Source organism: Anas platyrhynchos, chromosome 2, assembly GCF_047663525.1.
Source record: "Anas platyrhynchos isolate ZD024472 breed Pekin duck chromosome 2, IASCAAS_PekinDuck_T2T, whole genome shotgun sequence".
NCBI classification, from domain to species: domain Eukaryota; kingdom Metazoa; phylum Chordata; class Aves; order Anseriformes; family Anatidae; genus Anas; species Anas platyrhynchos.
In genome coordinates, this window is record NC_092588.1 from 125,456,836 (window position 1) to 125,472,710 (window position 15,875).

At 38.1% G+C, this 15,875-nt stretch overlaps 1 protein-coding gene across 9 annotated transcripts in view; it reads left to right on the plus strand.

Annotated features, from left to right (window-relative positions):
• Positions 1-15,875, plus strand: part of OSBPL3 (oxysterol binding protein like 3) — a 90,470-nt gene that overhangs the window by 6,843 nt on the left and 67,752 nt on the right. For 8 of the 9 annotated variants that reach the window (XM_027450953.3, XM_027450959.3, XM_027450958.3 and 5 more), the window contains exon 2: positions 11,887-12,013. The gene's annotated coding sequence lies outside the window, so the exon portion shown is untranslated. Of the gene's footprint in view, positions 1-120; positions 250-11,886; positions 12,014-15,875 lie in introns of all 9 variants that reach the window. The other variant, XM_027450954.3, reaches the window with a different exon arrangement.

Genomic DNA, 15,875 nt, shown 5'->3' on the forward strand with positions numbered 1-15,875 from the left:
CGTCTCCAGGATGTCACTCAGGCAAATGAGACTTTTAAAAAAAACATATTGCTAGGCTTTCACAACGTGGACTATTTGACAAGAGTGACTAGTAAATTTTCTTCCCCTCTTTTATTGTAGGGACACTTAAGTATTCAAGGTCACTTTCTTCTGGCATGTCATATTTGTGGAATTGCTGGTGTACTGAAGATTCCTTATGGGTGATAATATTACATTTTAAAAGATCAAATTTCAAGTAACGGGACACCAGTGAGTATTTTTGAATGCACACAAGGTCATTGTTTTTATCAGGTGAGCTTTAACAATCTGTTTTTAGTCCTAGTTGATGCTTGTGATAAGCTGAACAGGGAAGATGCATCTTCCCATTTATTCCTAGCTGTTTCTTCATCCTTCCTGCTTTAAAGCAAGGGGCTTCCTTGATTCCACAGTAATTCAGTGGCTGTATCGGAGTGTCATTAAGCGACTGGATGCTCTTGCTTTGGGAAATACTTGCGGATCTTGTCTGTGATGGTGCCCCCTTCCTACTGAAGAGGCATGGGGAGATCCTTGCTTTCGTGGCATGGCTCAGTACCTGGAAACATCCACATCTTCCTAACTGTGGATGCCATTTCAGCCTTGGTATTCCTGACACAATGACAGTTCATAATGAAGTACCAAATGTTCGTTGCCCAGCGAGCTTGCATTATTTGCTTTAATATGGCTAGAGTGCATGGTTAACATAAAAACATCCCATGTTTGGGGTAGAATGAGAATTGTTTACTTCTGATGTTCTCAAACAAAACTGTCAAACAGTATTTTAGTGTGCAGAGTCCCACCGAAGAATTATCTTTGCTTGCAGTTAAGTGAATTTTATGTTCTGAAACTAAAGTGTTGTTGCTCAAATAATAGGAAGGTGCAGTGCCTTTTTCAGTGTGTCCTGTCTCTCAGCACTCACATCTTGCAGAACTTGAATTCATAAGGGAATTTCATTCTGAAGGACTGTTGAGCAATGAAACCAAGTGCATTGCCACTTGATCAACTGTGTGATGGGTTACTTCAGGAGAGAGAAGGAGGTGTAGGCTGTGTATCAGTTGTTGCTTGCTGTTGTATCTATCAAATTGATCTTTGTTGCCTGGCCTGGTATGATTACAGCTGAGAAAAAGGGAGGTGTGTGGTAAGGGGTATAGGGATGATAGGTGGGGGAAAAAAGACTTTTATTTGTGAATATACATATCTTTAATTCTCACCTCTTATTCTGGTTAACCAAACTGCTTTTTATTTATTTATTTATTTATTTATATTTTTTTAACTTTCCTGTGTTTCTTTCTGGGTCTTGAAAATAATCAGAAGTCATAATCTGGGTAGACTTGATTAATAATAATAAAATAAAAAAAAATAATAAAAAAAAAAAAAACAGCTGATGGAAAAGAAGCTCTACCGAGTCTTATCACAGAATCACAGATTTTGGAAGAGACCTCAAGATCATCGAGTCCAACCTCTGACCTAACACTGTGTCAGTGTTAGTGACCTAGCACTGTGACTATGTCAGTGCTGACTGAGTTAATGGTTTACTCTTTGTTGGATCTGTACAGATAAAGGTGTATATTAAATTTCTGATTATTTTAAAATAGTCTTAGGGGAAACGTGGAAAATGTATTTTAGAGCTGTCTGGGTTTACAGGTTGCATTGTTAAGGTTTACAAGCTGAAACATAGGAGAGACTTCCTTTTTAAAAAAAATAAAATAATTGTCTGCCAGATTTCTCTTGTCATAGTTCCGATAGCATGGACTAATTATAAGGAAATATGATGAAGAATTGGCATGTCTGTATGGTGAGAAGTATGTTGGACTATTTGTTAAGAATGGGATGAAAGGATTTGGGCAATTTCCCAAAAGTAAAACTTATATGTGCTGTTTTGCCTTGCACTGTTTGTAATGTGAGCCAAATTGCTTGTACAGTAAGGAAGAAAGAACTATGTATTCATTTAATTTAGTGTAAATTTAAAGAATTCAATTAAATGAAAAGGTTTATGTACAACATAATGAAGTTAAAATTTTCATTGTAATAACTCTTGTTGCTTTGTTTCGGGGAGTTGAAGAAAGCTGTTCTGATCCCTGCACTGAGATTCCCAAATGCTTGTTTTTATGTATCAGGGTTCCAGAGTAGTAGGTGCCTCTGAAGGTGCCTCTGCAGTAGGCATCTTCAGGAAGATAGGAACATGCAAAATCTTTGAAAATTTTATCAAATTAAGAAGAAATCAACAAATCTCATTTTTGGAATTAATATAGTAAAAGCTACATATGCTCGGTAGCCTAAAGGTAGATCCTAAAAAGTATTATTTCCTTGATCTGACACTCTTTGAATTTAATATTCCATAATAAAAAAACACCCCATGATAAATAGTGACAGAAAATCATACAGAAAAGAGTACAGGTGCATGAGTAAAACTGAAATAATTCATTTTTATGAAGGGAAATTCTAAAAATATTACATCAAGGACACTTGGCAGAGCAGGTTAAATCAGCAGTAGATTTTTAAGTGGTATATAATGGTATTCTTACTCAAAGTGTCTGTACTTACACTTCGTATGACTGGAAGAGAAGCCCTGGATACTCATCTTCGGTATTTCTGTTGCAGTCTATACTTCTGTATAATCCCTTTTGTAAACTGACAAAGCATCATCTTAAAAATAGTTGGAGCTTTGACCTGGTTGTCCCATTAACAGAATATTTCAGAACGTTGTTGCTTTGACTAAAATGCTATTCCAGGATTTAGGATAAATGTATTCACAGCCAGTCTGTGCATCTAGCTAAAATTAGTGTTTTCTCTCACCATTTATAAGGGCACCTGTATTCCCTCTGCACCTTTGTTTTGCTAAGCTAAACTGGTTAACTCCTCTTTCTGCTCTCATAGGAATGCTCTCCATTTCCCCATCATCTTTCATCTCTACTTGAAGAGATGCAGAGACTCTAGTGATTGACTACATACACTGTGATATTCACTTCAGGAGGATACTTTGTTGTCCATCTCCCTTGCAGAAGAGTACATTTATCTCTCATATGTCTTACATGCTATTTTTGGCTTCCTGACCAGATCAAGTGCTAACACTGCCTTGCACAAAGTTTTTTTTTCTTTTAAATGCATCTCTATATTATCTCTGTAGAAAATGCCTTACTTCGTGTCAAAGGATAGCTCTTTGTTTTCAAACGTTCATCAGATTAATAATTTAGTGAATCTGCAGTCATCTCAAACATGCAGGTACCTTTCCTTCCTTGGTTGCTCCCAGCTGCTCACAGCAAAACTTGTGCTCGCCCTGCTCCTCGGGTTGCTGGCCTTGCCTGTGGGACTTGAGAGCTGCAATTCATCTCACTGCTTCTGTTCGTGTGGTTCCTTCACCCAGTGTTTTGGTCACTTGGTGCATCAGAGGTGCCTCTGTGCTTTTTGTCAGCAGCAAATTTCAGCAGGTGCTTCAATTCCTTTGCCACTGGTAGCAGGGCTAGTGAATAAAACCAGCCCCAAGGCAGTTCTTGGCAACCTCTTATGGTGATCTCTGTCCAGCCTGGTATTTTCTAATTACCTTCTCTGACCAGTTGCTTAGTTACTTTGCAATTCTGCTGTTAAATATAATAATTTCCAGCTAGTATTTTGTATGCAGTTGTCAAGTCCAAATGATAATCTACATATTTCACTCACTTCTAATTGTTTTAAGTTCATTTTATAGCATTGTTTTTTTTTTTCATTTGAGTCTTTGACTTGATCTGAAATCTTACATGTTACTTATTGTAGCCAGCCTGATTGTTTTTCTCCCCTCCCTAACTCTGAAGTGTCCTGTTTGCTCTCCTATCATAACTTACCTCCTACTGTGTGTGTGTGTGAGGGGGGAGAGCTGTTGTTGTTTGCTTTTTTTGTTTGTTTGGTTTTGCTGGTCTGCTAAAAAAGTATAGATTGTTTCTTTTTAGATGTGTCCATAAGGTAGGGGTGAGGTAGCCGGGTCACCTGAGGATGCGTGAAAGTTTTATTTGCAACTGTGTACAATTTCCTCTGCCTCTTCTTTCAGAGACCTGCAACAGTGTTGCCTGGTTTCCTCAATTTGTGCTGGAGAAAGCTTTTAGTTCTGATCCCATGTCATAATTTCCAGGCCGGTTTCGTAGTAGGCATCCTGTCTTTGTTTCTGTACTAGGCGATAGTCACCGCCGGGTTCCTTCTTTGCTTAGTTTCAATGTGTTGTTGAAGAACTTAATTTTAAATATTTTTTTTTAAATCATTTTTTAGAATGTTTTAACTTTATTTCTGCCCTTTAGCATATGAGGTGCAACTTCTTTAATCAATTCCTTCCCTGCGTTTTCAGGAGGGTTGGAGAAGCTTTTTATCTAGTTAGGCTTCTTTCATCTCACGAGTTGTCTGCCGTATGCTACACCCCGCGAGTCGCTTCCAGACCCATTTCTGCACCTTAAATGAGGCAGCAGCTCAGCATTTCTGATTCAGACAATCTGAATTCCTCAGCCCACCCGACTTCAGCTAAATCCTTTTGCTTATTATTCACTTGTTGGAGAAGTTAATCTCTTGTAATGCACACTTCCCTGTAATATTTTTTTCATTCCAATCAAATCTGTACCGAGGCTGGATTTTGTGAATGTATTGCAGACTCACAGCACTCTGAGCAGGGCAGTCCTTCTTTAAGTGCATTTTTGGACCCAAATAGATTCTGTTCTTACTTTGCAGTCTTTTATTTATTTATTTATATATATAGTGTGTGTCTGTATATTTTAATCTATCGCAGTTTTAAGTTGTGTAGATATGCACCACCCCAACATCTACTTCTGACTTCTCTGAATAGCATAGGCTTTACATGAAGCACATATGTGCTTTAGCCACCAAACCTCTGTTGTCCCTGTTATATTTAGCCTTATATTTAATAACTACTTCAAGTTACTCAGTTTTGTAGAACAGGCTTTTTCTATTCATTTTTATCCTTTTATTTTACTTACCATTTTGAATGAATCCACTGATACTTCAAAACGCTTCATGTGGTTGTGTAAGTTTAACTGGACAGGCTACTTATCTGTCTGACCCCTGCTCACATCCACATTAGGACTTAGGCTTTTATGAAACAATCAGAGAGAAGAATCCTTCATGGCCACATCCTCATTTTTCTCTGCAGGTGCAGTAAAGTTAGATGTTAAGACTGGGCACCCACGCAACAACTCTCACTCTCATCTCTAAATCCCTTCTTGGGTATGTCACCTGTCCCAGAGGGTCAGTGTCCTTGTCTCATGAACAGAGTCCATCAGCAGGAAAGTCCTTTTTCCATAAGTAGCTCTGAATACTCTGGTGTTTCACCCAACTTTCTCTCTCTTTGTTATTTATTCTGTGTCTTTACTAAATCCCTTGAGATATAGCTGGATCAATTGTTTAAAGTCTCGCTACATAAATAATCCTCATGTGTTGTTGTTGTTGTTGTTGTTCTTCACTGTTCTGTTCTCTAAGTATAATTTAAGAAACCTTGAACACCCAGGAAAAATCAGCTTCAAATCAGCAGGGGAACACCTAAAGTGCAGGGAGGAGGGAGAAAGGCTTGCATGTGTGAATTACTTGATCTGGCAGTGGAAGCATTCACTTAAATGGAATAAGATATATATCCATCTGTCTACCTAAAGTCACACTGAAGTGCATTATCTATCTATAGACAGATTATATATAGATATATCTATGGGAGAAAGCATATTCTATATGCTATCAGTCACATTTAAGCGAGTGTGTGTATGTATATTTATTTCTTTCCTCATAATGCCACATGCATAGTAGGAGCTGTTGCCAGCATTTTTCAGCAGCTATTGTTACAGCTGAATGAGGCAACCTTGCAGGTCACCAAATGCAGAGGAAAGAAAAGAATCTGGTAAATAAATAAATTCTGGAATGTGTAGAGATGTAGTTGGACACATCCTTCTCTGGTCGCCTCCTCCCCCAGGAAAAAGTCTTTGAATAAATGTTCTTTGAGTAGATTATGGGTTCTGGAGGATGGAAGAAATTTATTCTCATGGATCCTGTTGTTTTAACATAATTGGTTTTTAATTAATTACTTTTTTTCATGGAAATTTTGTAAATATTTAGGCTTCAACTGTCCTGACCTGAGGCTGAAGGTGCGCTTTTTTTTTTGTGGATTTTTGTGTGCGTGTGAGGCTAAGAGGAAAAGAAAAAGGGGTTGTACTTACATAAGCATTCTAATTTTGGAGAGGAGAGTAAAATCTCTCCAGTATTACCAGTAGCAAGAAAACAAATCACCTTTTTCTAGCATCTTTTCTCTCCTGCTAATCTTCAGATCCAGATTTACTGGACAGTCACATCAGGTTATCACGGTTGCATGTTTCCTTTCCCAGACTAATCCTGTGTTTGCTTTCGCTGATGTCCCCCGTGCTTCCAATTCTTTCCCTTGTGCATTTTTGCCCCTCAACCTTTCTTAAAAGGCAGTGTGTGGTTTTTCTCTTCTCGCTGCACCTGATGCAATGGATTTAAATGCAGGGAGAGGGTGGGATGTTGCTTGGTGCCCCAGCCTCGTGTGCTGAGAACTTCTGGGTCATACCAGTTAGCATTTAAAGTGTGTTTGTCCACCACAGCTGTACCGAATAGGCTGTTGCGATTGGCAGGGTTTTAAAACAAAAATGCCTTCTGTAAGAGTGACAGAAGATCTGTTACACAAAGCCTCTAGAGCATTCGTTCCTATTTTTGACATTATTTACCCACATTTTAGTCTGTTACTTCGGAAAGAAAAATTTCAATGGCATTGAGTGGTGACACTGCAATTTAGACTGCAATTTAGAAATGGAGAAATGAAATCTGTCCTCGCCTGCCTTGACAGCAGGGAGTTGTTCTTCCCTTCTCCTGCTTTGTGTCAGCTTGGCTGGCAGCAGAGCAGGGATGTTCTGGTGCAGAGCCTCCTCTTCAGGAGGAGGCTTGCCTTCAAATTTCTCTCAATCAGCACCAAACAGGCGTGGTTCCTTTAGCCTGTTTTATCCAGCCTGGTCCTCCACTCAGAAATGGTAGGCAGGAAAACTTGTGGGATGCTAGCTTTGGACTTGTTTGGTGTCGTAGGTATTTCCTGGCAGCCCTCCAGCTGGTGCTCCTACAGCATGTGCACAGCTCGGTAACGCAGGCGAAGCTGGGGTTTTAGCTAGCCCATCTTTTCAGCTCTAATGCTGCGCTCAGTAATTCATGTGATCTGATGAATACTTTTTTTTTTCTTTCTATACGTAGCAATACTATTTTTGTCCCCACTCACCACAGACAAGGGATGAAGACGACCGGAGATCTTAAAAACAAATTTTATTTATTTATTTTTTTTTTAAAGAAGACTTCAGCTTAGTAAAAAGAGCAGAGGTTGGGTAAAACTAGAGAGAAAAGGTGAAGGGAAGGGGGTGCAAGCAGGTGATGGGAGGGGTGTACGGTCAGTGGAAAGATTGCCACTGCAGCGGTGGCTCCCTGCTTCTTGAATTTGAAGAACAGTGGGGGGAACTTCAATTGCATAATGACCTGTAAAATGGAGGTTAACAAAAATGCTGAATCTGCAGAACATATTTCTAGGTGTCAGCCAAATTTTCAGCCTGAAAGCCTTTATCAGCTCAGAGAGGGAAAGTAAAGCCTGCTACATAAAACTTTCGCAGTTATGTTTTTCAAAATCCTTATTTAGTGCAAGAAGGCAGAAGAGAACTTGTTCCACGCCTGTATCGGGGTGGTGCAATCTGCAGCTATAGCAGATTTTGGACTCCCTTATGTGTGTCATGCCAATACAGCAGCAATACAGGTAAGGGTCAGGCTGCGTGCGTGTGCAGGAGACTCACCCTCCTCTTCCTCCCTTGGGGTGCTCACCTTGGCAGTACATGAAGAAGCGAGGGGGTGCCAGGGAAGCTTGCTGGTGAAGGCAAGATTTTGGCTGGAAATATTGGGCAAGCGAGACTCGGCACAGTCTACTAATACAGCAAAGAAACAGAAGAGTCCAAAAAGGAGCAGGTACGGTACGTAAATGGAAGCAGGGCGCTGGAAGAGCAAAGCGAACGGCAGCCTGTTGAAACCAGTCATTCTGTACAGATGTTTGAAACTCTTAAAAACTTAATCATCGTTAAGGTTTGCTTCCTGTTTCTTAGTTGCGATATGTGACTGTGTGGCTATCTGCTTTTTCGAACTGGAAATTTTTTCTCTTCTTGAAAGACAGAAAAGCTGCAGGGAGCTATTAGATTCTGAAAGTTATATTTAGCTGAGAGCAATTAAAGCTAGCACTACATGATGACATTTGTAACTAGCTTATCCATCATGCAAACTGTAAGATTTTAATGTTTGGTTTCAGTCAGCCTTGGCATTACTGACAGCTTTTGCTCGCATGCATCAAACTGAATTTTAGAAGGCATGTCTATTGCAGAACAACCCTGGCAAGATGCTTGCTTTCTTACTGGTGCTTTGTTCCTAGCTCCAATTTCAGTGCAAATCAACATAATTCTGCACTGCTTCCAAAAAAGGGGTAGTTGTGCTCTATGGGTCCTGTCTGCAGCTGCTTGGTTTGTTCTTTTTATTGCCTAAATTTTGGCACAAACATTCGCACAGCGAACTGGTTCAGCTAACAGTGCGGCTAAAAGTCTGGCTTTTTTCCTGCTTGAGTTATGAGCTGGACTAATTTCCCAATCTCATTCCACTCTCTGGTCGTGTTGCTACTGGTTTTGCTAGGAGTTGCAGCAGAAACAAATGGTGAGCTTGGAGAAGGGAGGGAATTGCCTGGTTACTCCTGAAGGGCCTGGTTCTGCCTGCTGCAGACTTGTACCCATCCACATCTTGTTGCCAGTTCAGCTCTTAGCTTGTTGCAGCTCTTCCAGAACCACTTAGAAATATGTCTCTTCTTTAGGACTGGTACAGTGCAAAACAGCTTAATGAATTGTGGAGTTGTGAAAAGGTCAAGTATTGCTTTTTTATTTTTTTTTCCTTGGGTACCAGATAATTAATTTCCTCTGTTCTGTTTTAAGTGAGCAGCCCTCTATGATGCTCACATGAGCTGTAGTCACCCACTGAGAGTGAAGTTTGTTGTTCCATTTGTTGTTCTATTCCACTGTATCACACTGTAGTTTTCCTAATGTCTGTGAATACGACAGCGAGAAGTTCTACATCTTGTGTCTGCACAAATACAGCTTATATTTTCTTTCAGAAGTACAAAAAAAAAAAAAAGAAGAAAACTGTAGATCAATCAACAGGCTGTCAAGTGTTGCAGTTAATCTGGTCAGGATTTCCCAGATTATTTTAGGAGTGTGCTTACCTGCCTTGCAGAATATTCAGAAAGATTTTTTTTTTTTTTTTTTTTGTAAAAAATAGATTTCTACCTGTTGGCCTATTTTATAGGGAAGTTGTGAAAAGGACAAACGTTCATGAGCTGTGTTCAGCTCTTTGGTCATACTGTTATCTATATAGCTCCTGTTTTTGTCTTTCAGATTTAGAATCTGATCCGTATTTCCTGAGAGCAGAGAGATTTATTTTGTGGTGTATTCTGCTTTTTGCCTAAAAAAAAAATATAAATAAATAAAGGGAAAAAATTGCTTGTGCTTTTAATTTCTCATGAGGGCTTTGTTCTGTGTTTTTGTTGTTGTTTTGTTTTGTTTTTTGTTTTCTGGTTTTTGTTCTTTTATTAAAGTGAGAATAGCCTTACCACCAAAACCCTGGAACTGTGCCTATGCTGGTCATGTCCCAGGGTCTGCCAGTGCATCCCTCTGCCTGTTATTTTATTAGATCACTGTAGCACAAAGAGGCTGGGGAGCAGTAGGGAACATGGGTGCATGCTCCCTACAAGCTACTCTTTTAGGACTAGCAAGTTGCAGGAAAAAAATCTTTCTGGGGGAGGAGGATTTATTACATAGCAAAAATATGGAAAGATTGGAAGAACATCCATTGGTCCTATGGGGCAACTAAAGTGTCACCTTCCTATAGGGTACTTGCTATTTGAGTGTGATACATAATATATTCTTGATAAATAATGTAGCTTTCTTAAACTAACCAATATCAGATTACTTTTTTCCCCTCTCTCTGTTACTTTCTTCATACAAACAACACAAAGAATTAAAGGCACTATTTTTCAAAGTTAGATATTTGCTTGTTTTTTTTTTTATTTTTATTTTTTTATTTATTATTAGAAGCTTATCATAAGGTTATTCTGTTGCCTTAACCAGGAGAAGTTTTTAATGCGTGATTAGTTGGAAGTTTTAAATGTAGAACAGCTTAATTTTTGAGATACTGGGAAAAATGCCAGCCATAGATTTGGAAAAGTCTGACTAATAAAATTGTAAAGCTGGTTCATCATTCAAATATGTTATTATTTCAGCTGCCTCTGCCCACTACAGGCTCCTACAGGCTAAAAATGTCAATGGGCTGTTGCATTAGTACCTATTTTAGGTCCCTAAACTTAAAAGGCAGAACAAATGAAAGAACTCTGATATTTTATTCTAATCTAAAGTTAACACATCAAGGTTTTTTTATTTGCAACTTTAACATCTTGATTAGTATTAAAATACAGAAGCTCATATGTTAAAAGATCAAATCCTAAAATTAGATCACAGATGTTTAGATCCCAAACCAGCTGGGGGCGGTGGCATTTTCAGGAATGTAACAAATAGAAGAAACAAGGAATTAAGTATAAACATGAAATTAGGAGTTATTAAATACAGACAATTGGTAAGAGAAGGCAAAAGTATTACTCAAAACTCAGCAGGTTGAAAACAGGGAAAGGATTTTTATTTTTATTTTTTTTTATTCCCTGGGAAGCATGCCAACATTTTAAGAATAACACTTAATAAGGGCAGTAATGCCAATAACTAAACAAATGTAAAGTAATGTAGTTGTGCTACTGAAAAGAAGCTGTATGGTAGTTTATTCACAGCATGTAGAAATAATGACTAAGAAAGAAAGTTATAACGGCTAAAACTATATATATATATATATATGTGATCTATATATTATTATTATTTTTTTTTTTTTCAGATCTACATAGCAGATAAGTTTTGAATCAAGTGTACATATAATTTGATGAATTCTCTTCTTTCATGTTGATCCTGAAGAAAGATCAGGAAAGCCTCAGAGCACTGGGAGAAGCTTAATGATGGGCCAGCTTTTATAAACAGCGAATGATTTCTGGTACCCAGATACTGTTTTGCCTTGTGCTGATTGTAGAGTTCTGGGAAGATTATCATAGATATAGGAACTGGCTTGGTTCAACAGAAATTTAAATTTAATAATCATACAGTCTACAAGTATAGAAATAAGTGAAAATATCAATCCTTTTTAGCTCAAATTGGTGGTGTTCCGATTGTCCAGAAATATTGTACAGGCTGCTAAAACTGCAAAGTTGGATTGTCTTTAGAAAACAATGTGTTTGAATAAATGTTAAAACTGCATGTTGGTGGCTATAAAGCAACAGCTGAATAATGGTAAGAGTTTGTCAAAGACGGTAGTACCCCTTGGTACCTCTTCCCCTGCAGAACTCTTTCTTTTTTTTTTTTATGTTGACAAGATGTGTGAGAGGTTTCCCTACCCTGTAAGTAGAGTTACACCTATTGTGCAGAATCCTGGATCCTTTGGGCAAGAAAGATTTATGTTACAAAATGTATCATTGTGTTATTGTGTTAGTAGCCTAAAATGTAGTTGCTTTGTTACATAGGAGAATTTTGCTAACCTGAACTTCTAATATATATGTACATATATACCCTTCAAGAGAGGAAGATGTAGTCATGGATGCTTTATTTTATGGGAAGATTTTAGTTAATGACAGCAACAAAAATTTCCAGATATTTGTAGATCATATTTTTGTACCTCTCTCATGCTTCCCAGGTATGGAAGGATAAGTTTTATTGTTCATCTGATGTGTTTTTGTTTGTTTGTTTTCAGATCCAGCAGCAGACTCATGTGAGCATGCCAGGTTTTGCCTGATGGAATTGCTCAGACTTCCAGTGCTCTAAAAGGGAGAGAAGATTTGGATTCTTCACAGTCAGCACTGAGAGACTGCCCATTCACTGTAAGTCACTCCTTATATTTTGGATGCATGGTCCTCTTTGAATAGGGAAGTAGAAGTCAAATTGATGCAGAGTCTTTTTCAGCTTATAGGGGATATGGTGAAAGAAGCTTCTTACTATGAAGAATCACCACATGCATATAAAAGGGGAGAGGACTGTAGCATTGCTGGTATAGAGGAAGCATTTCCATCTCCTTTTTGGATGATAAATTCTGCTTAACTATGTCTAGAAGAAGAATTGAAGGATGTAGGAAGGAAATGAGATAGGTAAACCTTGGGTTGTGACAATGTAACCTTATATTCTGCTGATACAAGGGCAATTGCTTGAAAATATCTCAAAGCTGCCTCTCTTTTGAGAGAAGACTGGGGTGGAAAAAAAAGTACCGTTTCCAACCCAAACCATTCTGTGATTCTGTGATTTTGGGCTTTTCTTTAATCTTATGCTTTGAGGTTTTCACTGGAAACTTACCAGGTCAGGAAGAGACTCTCCCACCTGTTGTGCAGTTATTTTCTTTGTGGTTTGTACCTTTCTATGAAATGCTCTCCATAGAAACAGCCAAAGCTGTGACTTTGGCAAGGGGAGATTATGTTACTAGTGTTACTTAAACAAAACAAAAAAATCATGTTCTTAGTTGGTGTGTTTTTTTTGCCTGTGTGGTCACTAATTGTGAGATTTAGGATTGGGAAAGAAATCTGTTCGAAGTCATATTGCTGGGCGTAGCACTTGTGGCATTTCACCTTCTTCTGATAGCATGTATTCAGAAGGCACTGAGTACTTCTGATTAACAATTTCACTTTTAGGGTAGTGACATTGCTTGGTGAATTCTTTCAGGGTCAATCTGTCTTCATTTCTGCTGTGAACATGTGCAAGGTATTGTTAACTGTATGTTGCTCAGGAGGACTTGTGTTGCAGTGGAAAGTTGGAGATGACTCATGGAAACTGAAGTATGTAGCAGGCACAGGGGCTGACTCTTTGCTAGATGTGGCTGCTGTTAATCACATTAACAGCCGTGTGCATTTCCAGTTTCTACAAGCTAGACGCCAACAAGGAGTGAGTGGAGTGGAAAATACTCCTACCTGGTTTATTTGTTCTGGTAGGTACTGCTACATTGATACTACGTGCTCCTTCTGGGAGGTGCCAGGTTGCTCTAGGATCTTTTTGCCTGTGCATATAGGAGGGTTTATCAAACGCTATTATGAAATAGTTAGCTGATGATGTTGGCATGCTTTTATTTAAGTACCAAAGTAATGTTTTGTGGTTATCTAACAACCCATAAGTTTTGTGTACTTGGCAGAAATTAATATAGCCCTGCCCACGGTGTGCAGCATGTGGCTGTTGAATTTTTGGAAGGGGTTACGGAGAACAGGTATGTTAATGGCTTTCTATGGAGTCATGCAGGAAAACTGTGACAAAGTCAGGGCAGGAAACCTTCATTTTGCTTATCCTAATCTTTAACTTCTAGTGCAGGAATGTTCTCTGAAAGGCAATTTTGATAGTTGCTAAAGGAAGGGTGGTAGATTTACAGGGATACAAAACTAACAGAATTTGGAAGATTATAGAAAGGAAATTCTGTGCTGTGGCAGAAGGCTGCCATAAGAGCTATTACTTTTCTTAACAATAATATTTTAGTTTTCATGCTGACGTAGTACCATCCTGTTTGGGTAGGTTCTTGGAATCCATTAATACTTCGTAATCCCCTTTCTTAATATACACTGTGTAACATTAATACCTGGCATAATTTCATTGAAAAGCCCCGTCTTTCAAAGGGGAAAAAAAAAAAAGAATACGTTGTGCTCAAAGTGAATTCACCTTAAAGTGAATTAAATTCATTTTACAAAGTTGAAATGAATTTGTCTTTTACAGAAGCAGTTTCCATAAGTTACTGAGATGTTAGAAGGATTCTTTACTGCTCACTTGAACACAAAAAATATAGTGAAGGAAGTGAACCTCATTTTGCAATCTTTTTAAATTTTATTTGAGAAACTTCATGCAATTCCTGTGTATTCATTGCTCTTTTTTTAGGTTTCCTCACTTTTGCCAACCTGAAGTTCCAAGCTTAGTTCTTTAGTACAAATATGTACATTGATTTTGGTTCTTCTCTCGCTTGGAGCACTAACATAGTAAAATTAAATACTTTTCACAATATTTATTTTGTAAGTTCAATATTGACAGAAATGTTATTAACAGCGGCAGTTCAACAGTCTGCTCTTTACTGTTTTATATGAGAAACTCATGCAGGACTGTGAATTCCGTGCTAAAATATGTCATTTGCTGCTTGCTTTGAAAGAAAATGAGGTCAAATCTTAGGGTCTATGTGCTTCTAAATGCAAAAATAACCAATGTGCACAACCTTAGCTGCTCTTTGTGAACAAGCTGGCGCCTGTAAGTTCAAATTATTTGTCTCAGATTAATGCCAAATTCCTTCTAGTGGATTTAATTATGAATACTGTCATTAACTTGTTCAATTGATAGTAGCATAGATAGAAGTTTCCGGAGGGAAAGAAAGAAACAGAAAGTGCAGAAGGGAAGAAAAGATACGTTTGTTACTCTACTGTCTCAGGAGTTACTACTGAAACAAATTAACTTTGTATTGTTTAAGACTAAAATGAGCTATATATCTGAGCATTCTGTATGGCATCTATGCAAGGGAGAATGAAGGAGCAAGATGACCTTATTTCAAAACAGCATAGCTTGTAGTTTTTGTTTTAATGATAGTTACTTTGATTTTAAACAGAGATAGTAGCTTATTAGATGGGGGAGCAGTTTGAAACAACTGGACTGCCAATTTAGTGTGATTCCAGAAAAATGTAAATTTTAGAATTTGTTCAGTAGAAATTAGATGTTTAAAATTACGAACAGGTGGATCAAATGTACAGTCCAATTTCATTAATACAGCATGGTAAACTAGTAATAGCTTAAATGCTTCTTTTAGGGCAGGTTGCCATTTGTAAATGCCAACCGTGTGTTGGACTGATGTCGGGCTGGAAGCATTAGGAGGAAGTTGTGAACTCCGTGATCGTGTGGTGTCATGGATGCAGAATGTGCCTCTTGCAGTAGGGATGCAGCATGCCCCAGCCATGAGATGCAGATATTTCTAATAGTTCCTACAGTCTACCTTGTGACAGACTGTGAACAAAAGTGCTTGAAATAGGTGATTAGCATAGGCAAAGGTAACCTTTGAGAAATCATGAAACTTATCTCCTGCTACTCAAAGTAGTGATTCTGTATGTTTTTATGCAGAGAAAAGTAGCAACTGCTGCCTGTCTTGTCATTCCAAAGGAAATCAGGTTGGTTCCCTCGTGTTTTTAGATCAAGAAAAAATTATTTTTTTATTGGCACTACTGGGAGGGTTTTACGAAGTGAGGTTCAACTTTTTTTTTCCCCAGGAAGTGATATGGACAGTCCGTATACTCACCAATTTTCTCTGAAAATGTTTTCATCACACTATCACTGAGCAGAGACATTCCCTTTTTATCTGGAGGTCATCAATGAAGTCAGTCCTTTGATGTAAATCAGTTCTGTGCTTGTGGAAGCCATGGAAACTTCTTTCTCTGATAGGTATCTGTCTCTGCCTCAGAGATATGTTTGAACATGTGCTTCCATCAGGATTATATCTTTTTTTTTTTTTTTAATTTTTAGAGAGACACTAACTTTTTCCTGTATTTGTTTTTTGTAAACTCATGACAAGTTGCTTATTCATCTACTAGTTAAGAATAAAAATAATAATGCATCAGGAGGCAAAAGATTTGTCACAGTTCAGGAAAGAACTTGAAGAAATTCATCCTTTGATTTATGAAGAACAACCATTATATATGACCAAGGTACCTTGCATTTCAGTTGTGCAGCAGCAAAGGTTTTGTACAC